Raw genomic sequence first — 13,836 nt, forward strand, 5'->3', positions numbered from 1 at the left:
CCAGCAGAAGAGCAGCCAGCAGGAAAAGCACAGCCACCTCGCTGCCACTGCCACCACCACCACCACCTTCTCCACCTCTTCCTCCTCCTCTTCCTCCCTCGCTTCTCCTCCTCCTCTTCCTCCTCCCCCTCTCACTCTCCCTCCTCCCCCTCCTCCTCTTCTCTCTCTCTTGCTTCTTCTCTCCCAACTGCCAGTCCATGCAGGGGACTTCCTCTCCTCCCGCTCCACCAACCCTCCTCGGCCGAATGAATGAGCGCGTTTGTGCGTCCACCACCCCGCGCTCTCCTCCCGGGAGCACCCGGACCACCCCGAGGTGTCGGTTAATTGCAATAACTTACAGAAGAAGCGTCCCGGCGCCGGGAGGTGTTTCGGGTTCTCCGGCCCCACCGCCTCCTTATCCTCTTTCTCTTTCTCCTCTTCCTGCTCGGGTTATTGTTGTGGAAGTTGTTTGGGAGTCTCATGTGCTTCTGCCGGGTCTCAGCAATGGAGGATCGCCATCTTCCCTGCCTTCCTCGGCTCCTCAGACTCTGCAGCTGCAGATGACCTGAGATATCCGTCTCTCTCTCCCTCTCCCTCCCTCCCTCCCTCCCTCTCCCTCTCACTCTCTCTCCCCTCTCCTCTTCTCTCTCCTCTCCTCCCTCTCGCGCGCGCTCCCTCTCTCTCCCTCCCTCTGTGTCTCTCTCTGAATAATGAGCAACCAGAGGGAGAGAGAAAGCAAGACAGAAAGAGAGAAGGAAGACAATCTTCTCCTGCCACACAAAACGCCGGAGCACCAGGGGGTGCGCGAAGCCTTTCTAATAACAACACCGCGCAGGAGAGAGGAAGAAAAGAGAAAGAAAGAAAGAAACGAGGAAATGGGCAGGGGGCATAAAAGGGAAGAATTTTATCCAAGAGCTGGAGAAGAGCAGAAGGAGAAGCTGGAGGAGATGCTGAGGCTGCGGCTGCTGTCCCCCTCCCCTCTGCTGAACCCCAGAAGGAGGCAAGGTGGTTGCAAAGTTAAGGCTGGGACATTGTCTTTGTCACTTAGAGCAACACCGAGCCAGGCCAGTGAGATGCAAGAGGAGGAGGTGGCGGCGGCGGAGAAGGAGGTGGTGGTGGTGGTGGTAGAGGAGGAGGAGGAAGAGGAGGAGAAGGAGGCAAAGGAGGAGGAGAAGGGGAAGAGGGAGATGAGATGAATAAAGACCTGCGGAGAAGGCGGTGCGAGGAGCGCGGCGGCCAGGCTGAGACGTGCGCGCTCGCGTCCCGAAGGCGCCCGGCCGCCCGGCCAGCAGAGGAAGCCCCCCGTGAGGACCCTGTCCCGTGGCTCCCCAGGTTCCCACCATCAGCCCTGCCCCAGAGGCCGAACCCAGGGCCCAGAGAGACCCTCACACGCATCCATCTAGAGGCCAATCTTTGCACAGAACAGACATGGGGAACTAGAGGTTGCAAGTCTAAATCCAGATCAACCACGTGGGGCTTTTTAATCCCTTTCCAGCTTGCGGTGTATCTCCAGTGAAAAGCTCAAATTGTCCATTACTGGCACGTATTTTGAAGACTTCTCCCCCGAAATAAAGGCTCATTGTGCATTTTATTTCTTTTTTGATATGGAAAGGGGGATGGGGAAGGGAGAGAACCTATCATTCCAAGCCTCGGAACCACCACTTTCTTTCCCTAACTTGTGAAATGTTTTGACGGCGCACCAAAAGAAAAAAAAAAAGCCTACTTAAATAACTTTACACCCTCCAGCCCCGCGTTGTTTGCACTTTCTGGCCGATCATCTAAGGCTCGGAAAGTAACAATCAGCGCTCCTAATGATAAGGTGTCGTGGTGTTGAAGACAAGAGAGCCAAGAAGGAAGCTTTCACACCTTGATTTTTTTATGTGGTGTAATTTTCCCCAAATCATTCTGACCTATCCCTTTTGCAAAGGAGTGGGTCCCCACCCCCAACCAGGTGGGGCATCTCCTACGGCTTTAAAAAAAAAAAGCCTACAGTATAAAAATCAATACAGCAAGTCAGGAGCAATTGAAGTTCAAGGGCATGGGCTGGTTGTGCCATTTCTATTTCTCGCATTCTCGAGTTGGACATCAACAGCCTGGGGGACAGAGAGAAAACACGCAGCGCGCGGGGCAGAGACCTTAATTAAAGTTTCTTTTGTCCGCGGCTGAACTGGGGGACGTTGCTGGATTCCTTCGCATTGGGGAGCGCGCATCCGGTGGAGAAGGCGCGGCGGTGAGGATCCAGGGCGAGATTGCCGTCTTTAAATACTCACTCCTCCCCCTTCCACACAACAGTCCAGGAAGATGTATCCATAAACCCATACAATAAAGGGGGAGGAGGAGGAGACGCGCGCGGAGTTGCTCGCTGTCGGAAAGCGGGGTTTCATAAACAGATCTGAATCCTCCTTTTCCTAGACATTCCCCCATCGTTTATTCTGGGGCAGAAGCTCTCACCCAGAGGCACGATTTCACCCCCCTCCGAGTCAACACTTCCTGCCCTTTTCTCCTCCCACTCGCATTGAAAAGCTTGGAAGCCCTAAAAGGGTGTTGATGGCGGGGGTGATAAATAAATAAATAAATGACACTCTACGCGTGCGGTGGAGAAGAAAGGAGGGGGAAGGGGGAGGAGAGGCCAGGGAAAAAGTAGGTGAGGGGAACCGGGAGGAGAAAGCGCCGAGGCGAGAGGGAGACGGGAGTCGAAAGAAAGAGAAGAGGAAAGAAAGGAGAGCGGAGGACGGCGAGGCTGTTCAGGGCTGAGAGGATCCCGGCTTTGTGCAGACCTGGGAGGACTCTCCCTCCAGGTGCCTGCGGGGACTTGGGGAAGCCCTTCGGTCCCGAGCTCCTCCCCCGCGGGACCCCAGGGGTGTCTGAGCGCCGGCCGCCGCTCCCCCATAAATTCCTCGTGGCCGCGAGAAGAAACGCGCCAGGTCTCCGCCGTCCCTTTCAGTGCCCCGGCTGATAATTTACTTCTTTGTCTTTAATAAAAAGCTGACTTTTTTCTGTCAAAGCCCGGCACGGGAAAAAATAACAATCGTATTTCAGGTTGAAAGCTCCTAGGACTGCTGGGTTTGGGAGGTGGTGATAAAAATCTTCATCGACGTGGAGGTACCTTTTGGGTTGGCTTGGGTCGGAAATCCTAAGATGGGGGCCGCCCTTCCCCAGGGGCGGGGGGCGGGGTGGCAGGGAACCAAGCGTAGGGGAGGGAGGAAGAAGCGGCGAGGTCAGAGGAAACCCGAGGCTCCCGGGGCACCGGAGGACTTCCCGCAGTCGGGGAATGAACCCTGGGGAGGAGCCTTTCGCGAAAACGTGAGCGCGCCCCAACACGCCTCCGACCTCATAAACCCTCTTGGCAAAGCCCCGGGAAGCGGCGGGCGCACTGACCGCGGTGAACTCCAGAAATTAACCTGCGCTGCAATGAAACGGGCTGCCGCCCTTTCACACTCACCTCGAGCGACCGAAATAGAGAGCTCCCGACCCGGCCCGGCCGCGGGGGGACCTGGCTCCTCCCTCCCGTCCCAGGAGGAGAGGACAAAAAAGGGGAGATGGACTTGGAGATGGCCCCGCCCTTCAAACGCTCCAATCCTTGGAAACCAAACCTCCTCTCCAAGCCTCCACGTCTTGAAGGGACAAAGGCAGCGAGGAGATCCGGAGACCGATGGGGAGATAGGTGGCTCTCGGGCTGCTCATGTGGGTGCCCTGGGGGGAAGGTACAATGCCTAAGTTTCCATCCCAAATATAGGATGGTCTTGGGAAGACCACCTTCTGGTTTAGAAGCAAATTGATTTCCCAAAGCCATGAAGCAAACTACTACAAAACTCCCGCATAGCCCTGCTTTTTGAAGGTGGGAAGGCTAAAATTTCAGTTACTGATCCCATATATATATATATTTTTTCGACTTTTTTTTTGGAGTCACAAGTGTCTTAACTGCCCAAGTAAAATAATTGAAAGAAATTAAACCCGGCTGCGGAGTGGGCTTTTGTTTGCTTGCTTGTTTTTATGGAGGGCAGTTTTCTTTCAAATGATGGTAAAGCGATTGGGTAAATAAAAGCTGGGTCAGTCCAGGAAAGCGCGGTGGCTGGAGATGTTAGTGAAAATCTTGATAAACTTGGCACTTAAGTAACTGTAATTATGCTTTGCCATTAGCGGACCATTAAGATAAACAGAAGAAAGTTCACACCTCCTGCTATTTCATTCCCTAAGAATATTCACAGAGATAATGCAAGCCTCCTTGGTGGGTTATCTTCTCCACCAGGAGGGTTAATTTCTAAATTTTTAAATTAAAATGGAAAAGCTTAGATTTTTGTACACAGCCAACAAGGTGAGGGAAGTCTCATGGGGACAAGTTGACTGGGTGAAATTTACCTTTGTTACTGTACCCTAGGCCATTAACCCCTGGAGTCATATGGGATTTCAAGACTCTATTAATGACCCAGGAAATATGAATATGTTGGAAGTCTGGACTTACTTCTCCCTTATCATGGGTGAGTGGCATACAGACTCCTCATTAAGGGAAATTATGGCTCATCAAAAGAGTGACTTTATGAGCATTAATAGAATAATAAATCTTGAAATTTTAGTTCAAGAAACAGTGAAGTCCTATAATCAGAGTGACCCATGCAAATATGATCCACTTACTTGCCCAACTCTAGCAGGATAGAGATAGTCTATAAATCATTTTGATTTTTAGAGGTTTAGGAAAGGAAGACACCCAAATCTCTTAAAGAAAACTGTTTATGGAGAGAAAGGCGGCTTCTATCACCTGCAGGAAGGAATCATGGGAAGAAGAAAGAGTAGGTCCTGAGGCTATATTAAAAAGAATTTAAACTGAAACAAGAGTGTTTAGGTGTCCCGATGTTATTGATTCAATTCTTAGAGTCTATCATATAAAAAAGGAAACGCTTTGCTTCCTGAAAATTATACCCCCCCCCAAAAAAAAAATCCAGTTTATAATCCCACTTTCTAAATCCCAGCTGGAAAACTGTTCAAGCTGATGATTTTAGGAAAATAAAGAGTAGGTGAGTAGAGAATGTGTCTTTTTCAGAAGTCTTCATTATTTAATTCTTAAACATTGGACCGTATTGTGACACACCTTTTGAACTTGGTATTTTCCTGCCTATATAAAACTCCTGTGTTGTTGTTTTTTTGCAATTCAATATAGTCTTTACAATTGGAGTGTGTTTGTTATTTTGTTTTTTTCAAATATGTTTTTATTGATTTTAGAGAGAGAGAAGGAAACATCGATAGGTTGGTTACCTTCCACACAAACCCCGACCAGGGACCCAACCCAAAACCTGGGCATGCGCCCTAACTGGGAATTGAACCCAGGACCCTTGGTGCACAGGATGATGCTTAACCAACTGAGCCACACCGGCCAAAGCTATTACTATGTTTTTAAAATTTTGAATTTTTGAGATTTTTCACTCTTGTTGGAAATTACTCAGACTTTGAATTTGTGTTTTTTTTTCTGAAAACTCCAAATTGCATAATTATGGACCCTGCAAATATCAAGAAAGGGAAGTCACTCGCACACCTTCTGATCCCTTACAAAAAAAATCAGTATATTCTCATAAACCCATTTCAAACACGTAACTAGTGGACTAGTGTCCATCTTAGGGAGAAGTGACTAAAAGAAGACAAAGGTGGATGATTCCTAATTCTGAACAATTCTCAAAGGAAGAGAAGTTGCAATAACATACTAAACTTACTCTGTATGAATCTTTGTACAGTGGGGCCTTGACTTACGAGTGTCCCGACTAACGAGTTTTTTGAGATACCAGCTGTCTCTCGGCTGATTTTTTGCATTGAGTTGATAGAGTAATTTGAGTTAACGAGCTCGGTCTCGGAACGAATTAAACTCGTAAGTCAAGGCCCCACTGTATATATACCTTTGGGTACCAAAGATGTTTCAATAGCAATGTTCTAAAAAAAATTTCTTTTAACCTCCCATCGGTGGGAGGTGAATTTACAGTTGTTATTAGACTAGTTACTATAATGTGGAACATTCATTCATGTGGCATATCATCCATCCATTGACTATTTGTCTAGCATCGACAGTGGGACATACTCATAACTGAATACTAGGAACACAAAGATGAACCACTAACTTTAATATCTCATCACTTGGCTATAGAACTTCAGATTGTTTACTTACTCGAAAGCAATACAGGATTTGGCCAATAAAGAGACTGCTTAATTTGAAATTTTCTGTTTCTCCTATAGAGTTATTGAGACGTAATATTTTAAGATAAAATTTTGGGATTTCATTTTAAAGCCAATGTCTTCCCTTAACTCATAATTGAACGTGAAATTCTTTCTAGAGAAGATACTTTTTTTATTTTTAGGAAAGAGAGCAAGCTTAAATAAACTTTGATAGATTAACCAAAATTCAGAAGAAAAAAACTCAACTGAAATACTGCCCATTTGTTGAGACATCCCTTATTGCAGAAAGATTGGTATTTCCAGATGCTTATGATTTGCACTCAAATTGAAGCCCAGAGAGGGGATGTGACCTGGTCAAAAATGCAGAGCTGGAGGGGGGCAGGCAGCTCTAGAAGCTATCCCTCCATGGCAGTTTCCTAAAGTTACTCTCATATCACATTCAAGACTTTTAAGACATATTTTCATACTACTTGCACTTTTATTTACTTAATATATATTATTTTTAAATCAACTTAAATTTTTTTAGCTTCATCAGAAGCAATAACACCCATAAAAGCACAGGTCTGATGGGCTAGTTACCGATCCATTTTCAATATGCATCAAAATAAATATATTATTGTTAAAATTTAAATGCAAACCTTTTTTTAATTAAAAAACAGTTTGAGAGTATACTTCTCAAACTGTTAATAGTAAGGAATGAGAGAGGTGGTGGTTGGGGGCTTGAGGGAAAAGTGTTTTTAAGTTATTGTTCTGTGTACAAACATGAATCGCTTTTATAATTAGAAAAAAATATGTGGCCCAGTGATGGCTTGTGTACCCTCAAATTAAGCCCTCTCATTATATATTCTTAATAGAAGTTAAAAATTAGTACAGTCCATTTTTAGCACAATTTAATAATATGTATTTAAAGTCTTGAAATGCTCTCACTTTTTGTTCCCTTAACTGCTCCTCTTAGAATCAACTCTAAGGAAACAGAAATGTAGAATTATACAAAAAATGATACAGATAAAGTAAGTAATTGAAAGTAATGTGATTAAGATAAGAGGAATGGTTAAGTAAATAATAATATATCCCCATGATGACACATTAGGCAGTTGAAAATTTCTCATGAAGATTTTGTAATTAAATAGAAAAATGGCCTCATGCTAGGTAAAAGATCTAGATGCAAAATTATAAACACTGATAATATTTTATAATGCGCACACACAAAAATTTCCTTGAAAGGAAATATTCCGTGTCACTAGTAAATTGACTTACTATAAAAAATTTAGAAAATGTGGAACTTATGTATAATTTGTTATATAACTATATCATATATACCATATATATGTATATTATATACATACATATATACACGATGGAGTCTACTGCTTTGTTTGAACTGAATTGTCAATTATCTGTTTAATTACTTAAAGACATTTAAAGTTAAATGACAGAACCTACTTTTATGTGTCTGATAATTATAAATGTGTGTCAAAGAGCTTATTAATACTGCTAATAAAATAGTGGTACAGTCACTGTTTTACACAAAGATAATTAATTTGCTTTTCACAGGAATCATAGGAAGATTTGAGTGGGCATTCTGAGTACCTTTTATATATAACAGGAAATTTAAGACCAAAGAGAGTGAATGATTTAATCTAAGATCTTCTAGCACTAATGCTATAATGAAGGCCAAAATACAGGTCTCCTAAATTGCACTCATATTTTCAAATCTAGAATTCCACTATGATCTCAAAAATATTACCAGATATTAGCAAAAGAAAATGACTGCTCTGGCTGGTGTGACTCAGTTGATTGGAGCATCGTCCCGAACACCGAAAGGTTTGGGGTTCGATTCCTGTTCGGGACACATACCCTGGTTTCAGGTTTGATCCCAGTCAGGATGCTTACGGGAGGCAACCAATTTATGTTTCTCACACTGATGTTTTTCTCTTTCTCTTTCTCTCTTTTTCTCTCTTCCTCTCTCCCTCTCTCTTACTCTCTCTTTAAAATCAATAAAAAAACATATCATCTAGTGAGGATTTAAAAAATAAAAAGGTGATTTTAAAAAAGAAAAAAATTACTAATGGCCAATATGAAAGCTATAATACTCATTTACATGGAAAAGCTGGCAGAAATATAAATTGTATGTGTGTATATACATATATGTACATATATATGTTTATATTTCCTAGTTGTTAAGAAGATATAATTCCAGTCATTGAAGATATGGAAAAATAGACCATCTAGTTGGTGGGACTATGAAAACACATCAGTTATTTTAGATGTATTAAAAGTCTTTAACCCAGGAATTTAACTTTTAGATATTGTCTTAAAGAAATATTCATGACTGTTATAAAAAACTAGTATTTGAGGAGGTTCATTGTAACATTAACACCCAACAACAAGTGAAGAACTTATGTTCATCTATGTAATAAAAAAGCTATATAGCTATTAGATTCTATAGGAAATATTAAATCATGTGGAAATACTTGCATGATTTTTGATAATGGAAAAGTTTTTAAAACAGCATACATAGCATTCTCATATTTGTAAATATGTGTGTCTGTATCTAGGCATTGAAAAATGATTAGAAAAGCATAATCAAAGTGTTAATAGCTTTTTCCAGGTGATCTAATTTTTCCTAGGTGATGTTCTCAGATTTCACTGTTCTCAGATTTTAAAACATTTCTACAATGAATATACATCTTTTGCAATTAGAAAGTTTTAAATTTTACAAATAAATTTTGCCAACACAAAATTTCTCCTATCATAAAGCCTGACTGACCAAACCGAATGTTTGTCCAGTTTATAAAACAAACGTATTCATCATTATTTTCAGACACATACACCTTAATCCTTGTATATATTCATTTGATTTCCCAAAGAAGCTTCAGTGTTCAGCTAAGATTTCAGCACAACCAGTGGGTTTTGAGTAATAACTGTGAGCAGCAAGCTGACTTGGCTTTGCATCCACTAATCACCCCTGACTGGCCACTTGTAGATTTCATGTTAGTTGCCCTTTCACCATAAGGTGGAATCTACACATACGCCCTCCTGTCTCCAAGGTTGGGGTTTGATTTCCCACCAAGTTGCTAAGAACCAGGTGTTTCACAAAAGTTACTCATTGATTACATGTTTTTTTAAGTGCCTGGAATGAACAAGTTTATTCTTTAGTATTTTTCTAATGTTTATCCAGAAAATCTGCCCATTTCAAGGAGCAGGTGTTGAGTATTTATTGGTTTACTGTTTAGAATAAAGACAAAACCAAATCTAGCAATCAACATCTACTTACTAGTTTGCAGCTCCTGCTCTTGTTAGTGACAACGTTGGGCATCATGCATCAGTTTCCACGTCTATGAAAGAAGGATAATTAAATACTGATAGGATTGTTATGAAGATTTTAAACTATATATTTTTTTATTGATTTCAGAGAGGGAGAGAGAGATAGAAGCATCAATGATGAGAGAATCTTTGACTGGCTGCCTCCTGCATGCCCCACACTGGGGATTGATCCTGCAACCCCGGGCATGTGCCCTGACCAGGAATAGAACGGTGACCTCCTGGTTCATAGGTAGACACTCAGCCATGAGCCACGCTGGCTGGGCTGTTATGAGGATTTAAAAAACGCAGATAGTCCTAACCGGTTTGGCTCAGTGGATAGAGCGTCAGCCTGCAGACTGAAGAGTCCCAGGTTTCATTTCCAGCGAGGGCATGTATGTTGGTTGCGGGCACATCCCCAGTAGGGGGTGTGCAGGAGGCAGCTGATTGATGTTTCTAACACTCTGTCCCTCTCCCGTCCTCTCTAAAAAAATCAATAAAATATATTTTTTTAAAAATGCAGAGAGAAAACATGAGAGTCGGCATAGATGAAGGACAAGCTCTAAATCTGCAGTCAAGACAGATTTCTAGGTCAGGAAATCAAAACCAAAATATGTACCCATGATAAAACACAATCAAGAACTATTTAAACAAATTTTTAAAATCAACAGTTATTAAAAATAAAACAAATCTAAGCATGATTTCTCCTATTACTACTTATTTGCTGCTTGTTAGTTCCCTTTGTCATGTGCTAGAACTGTTACCTGAAATGTGGTAGTAGGGCCAAAGGTTTTTTAAAAGTGGAAGAGAAGACCTTAAAATCAAGAAAATGTTTATTGATATCTCAACGCGAAGAAACTGTTATATATGCTCAGAAAAATCCATCCAGTGCAGGAAGTGTTATAAGAAATATAAACAACTAAACTATAGCAAAGGAGGAACATTTTACTTCACTCTATTTTTCTGTGAATTATATAGAGACCACCATTTTTCATTAATCTAGCTCCGGGAGCAGCAGTGTTCTGCAGAAGCACAATTGGAAAACCACTGATGTATTCCAGATGAGAAAATGGTCTCAAGGAAAAGTGATTTGCCCGGGATTCCATACCAAGTTACTGAAGATCCGGAACCTACTCAGTCCCTCTGTGTGGCAATTTCTACTACATCCAATTTGCTTGTCCCAGAAGAGAGATTTCCTTGAGCTGGTATTGACCCAAAAACTCAGTTATCTTCTTTTCTTTCTCTCCTTCCTTCTCTTCCTCTCTCCCTTCCTGCCTAATGTTTCCCAGAAATGAGACCCTGTACTTTACATGACCAACAATAATGAACAGCTTAGTCAGCCACTAAATAATTTTATGCTTTCTCTGAATTATTTTGATAACTTTCAGTTCATCTTTTTTTCTAACCTCAGAGGATTAGCAGAGGAGCTAATTATGTTCTCCATATATCAACGTTTCTATTTCTTGGGAATGTTTAGGGTTTTCCTCCATCTTTTTCTTCTTGTTTTTCAATCTAGAATGGTTTTCATAGGTTCAGGATCAGAAGAAAGAAAGAAAAAAATACAAAGGAAATATAAGGCTTTTCCCCTGGAAAATTATAATTCTGCTTTTCTTTCACATTTATATCTATAAATAGAGACACATAGCACTCTTCTGCATATCAGAGATCAGATGCAAAGTTGATTGTTCTGGTCCTTTTGGTTCTCTATATCATGCAGCATCCACATGGAATTATTCCATTATTGAAAGAGGAGATTAGCCAGTGTTCTCATTTGACTTATGACAAGAGCACTGAATTTGAAATTGGTAGGGACTGTTTTAAAATGTCATGAACATGGAATTATAGTATCAATTTGGCAATCAAATTAATTCCATGGATATCAGAACTGAATGCTAAAGTATATAACATAGAAAAAGAAAAGCAATAGTGATTGTTGTTATTGCCGTCTTATTTGACTGTAGCTAAAAGTTTTTTAAAGTAGAAACTATTAAGTGTTCAAAACAGAATTCTATGAAATTAACAAATAAATGTTATTAATTTAACTATCAATATAAAAATCAGATAAGTCTGATTTAAAAAAAGAAAACACAAATCAGGGGTGGACAAAAGTAGGCTCACAGTTGTGAGTACATGAAACAGTTTATTCTTGTATTATTATTTATTAATTATTGTATTATTTTCCATATGAACAACTATAAAACTTTTCCCCACTCCTGTATATAACATGAAGGCAAGGAAAGAGACATAAGACACAGGGGACTAAAAAGTTACGAGAATATTATATCAATAAAATAAAAATTCTTAGGTGCAAAGGATACTTTTCCAAAAATCTATATATTAATAAAAATTGACTCAAGAGGAAGAAGAAAAGAAAGATAAATCAATTACTTATGAAAAGAGAAAGCATAGCTAAGTCCCTAGCCTCCCCACCAGAAGTACCAGGTAAATTCTAGTATACCTTATAGAAATGGGTAATTCCTTTTATAAAATATATGTATTTATCTTTAAACTTATTATAAAGTAATAAGGTATTCATGGAAATATTTAAAGAGTACAGGAAGTTTCAGACATAAAAGTAAAAGTCTTATGCTATTTAAATATTTTATATTCATTCTTTGTGTCTAGGCATCCCATAATTCAACAAAGAAAACCAAATACATAAACAAACCTTTACATCAATATTTGTTATAAATATATATGTGAAACTCCTGTATAAGATATTTTGTATAAAAATCCAACAGTGTATGAAAGAAATGATTCACCATGAATTAATAAGATTATCACAGAAAAGCAATGATGCTCAAAACCAGGTAATCTACTCCTGTAGCTCATTGCCTTAACAAAACACAGTAGGGTTACTGTGTGATCATCTCGACAGTTGCTAAACAAATAATTGTTGATATGATTTAATATTCATTTCTGGTTAAAACAAAACAAAATTCAACTTTTAGTAATTCACTAGTAGGATATGTTTTTTTAATTACCAGAAAATCATAGCAAAGTCTTACTACTGAAATATAAGAACCTTCCAAGTAAGGCCAGGAATTAAAAAGGAAATACCTGAAACCCACTGATACAATTCAATATTTCACTGAGGTCTCAGTCTTCAAGATAATTCAAGAAATAGTAAGAGTTAATATTAGAAAAATTCAGACCAAACTGTCATTATTTGTCAATGCAAATTAGAAACTCTCTAACAATCCTCTTAAAAATTAATAGAGCTCAGAGTTCAATAAGGGAACTGAAGACAAGGGAAACACACAAAAATCAATATTTTATACTCATATGCCAGTAACACCTCAATAGGTTTGGAAGCATTCGGCTTCAGTTAGAGAATGCCGAATTAATCAAGGTTTAACCTTGCTCACTGAGAAGGGAACCTGGAGGAAGGCAGTTCACTGGTACATTCAGTGGCTCAAAAATGTCTTTAAGGACCTAGGCACTTTCCACCTTTCTGCCCTATTATCTCAGTTTGCTACCCTTTTGTCTCCATATCTGTGGCCTCACAGCCACTATAGCTAGCCCAACCGGGCGCCAGGCCTGCTCACCCACCCTGAAAGCTGGGCGAGAGCATGGGGGCAGGAGCAAAGGGGCTTTACTTGTATCAAGGAGTAGAAATGATCACAATTTCCCTTATCACACATTGGTGGCAAGAGAGCCAGGGAAAGTGAGCATGTAGCAAAAGACAAAATCATCTGGATTGCCATGAATGGCTGGGACCTATCATGATTCATCTTCTGGAAATGGGCACATGGCTGCCCCCTAAATAATAGGATTCTGTTAGCAAGGGAGAAGTGGTCACAGGGTTATGTGGCAGATGACCCACAGTGTAAGTCACTATACCAATCAGAAAATACGATGGGGATAGAAGACCCAATCACTCAGTGACATTTTTTAAAAATCCATAAGAATAAATAATGAAATGTGCAAAACCTATAGGATGATATTTAGAAATTTCATTGAAATACTCTATCAGACATAAAAAAAAATGGAGAGACAAATCATGTTCTTCTAGGAAAAGCCTCAGTAGGATAAAATATAAATTCTCTTTTCTTTTTTTACACTGATAACTGATTCTAAAGTTTGTAAGGGGAAATTATGATTTACAGAAATAAGACTAGTATGAAGCCTAATTCCTTATCATAGACTAGAGGCCCAGTGCACAAAATTCGTGCATGGGTAGGGTCTCTAGGCCTGGCTGGCTATCAGGGCCGATTGGGGCCTTTCGGCTGCCAGCCGGGGCCTTCTTTCATTTCGTGTTGCCCCCTGGTGGTCAGCACATGTCACAGCGAGCAATTGAACTCCCGGTCTCCCGTTCAAACTCCTGAGGGGACACTTTTCATAATCATAGCATTTATTATCCAGATACAGTGACTAAAAGTGTGGTATTGGCACAAA

The 13,836-nt window shown here is 40.7% G+C and overlaps 1 long non-coding RNA gene across 1 annotated transcript; it reads left to right on the forward strand.

Moving 5' to 3' along the window:
- The first annotated feature begins 674 nt into the window (after positions 1 to 674).
- Positions 675 to 1,570, forward strand: LOC106725002. Its single transcript, XR_001360840.1, has 2 exons — positions 675 to 984; positions 1,475 to 1,570. It is a non-coding gene; the product is annotated as an uncharacterized LOC106725002 (long non-coding RNA).
- Positions 1,571 to 13,836: the final 12,266 nt, after the last annotated feature.

The sequence above is a fragment of the Myotis brandtii genome, unplaced genomic scaffold, assembly GCF_000412655.1.
Source record: "Myotis brandtii unplaced genomic scaffold, ASM41265v1 scaffold13, whole genome shotgun sequence".
Taxonomy (NCBI): Eukaryota; Metazoa; Chordata; class Mammalia; order Chiroptera; family Vespertilionidae; genus Myotis; species Myotis brandtii.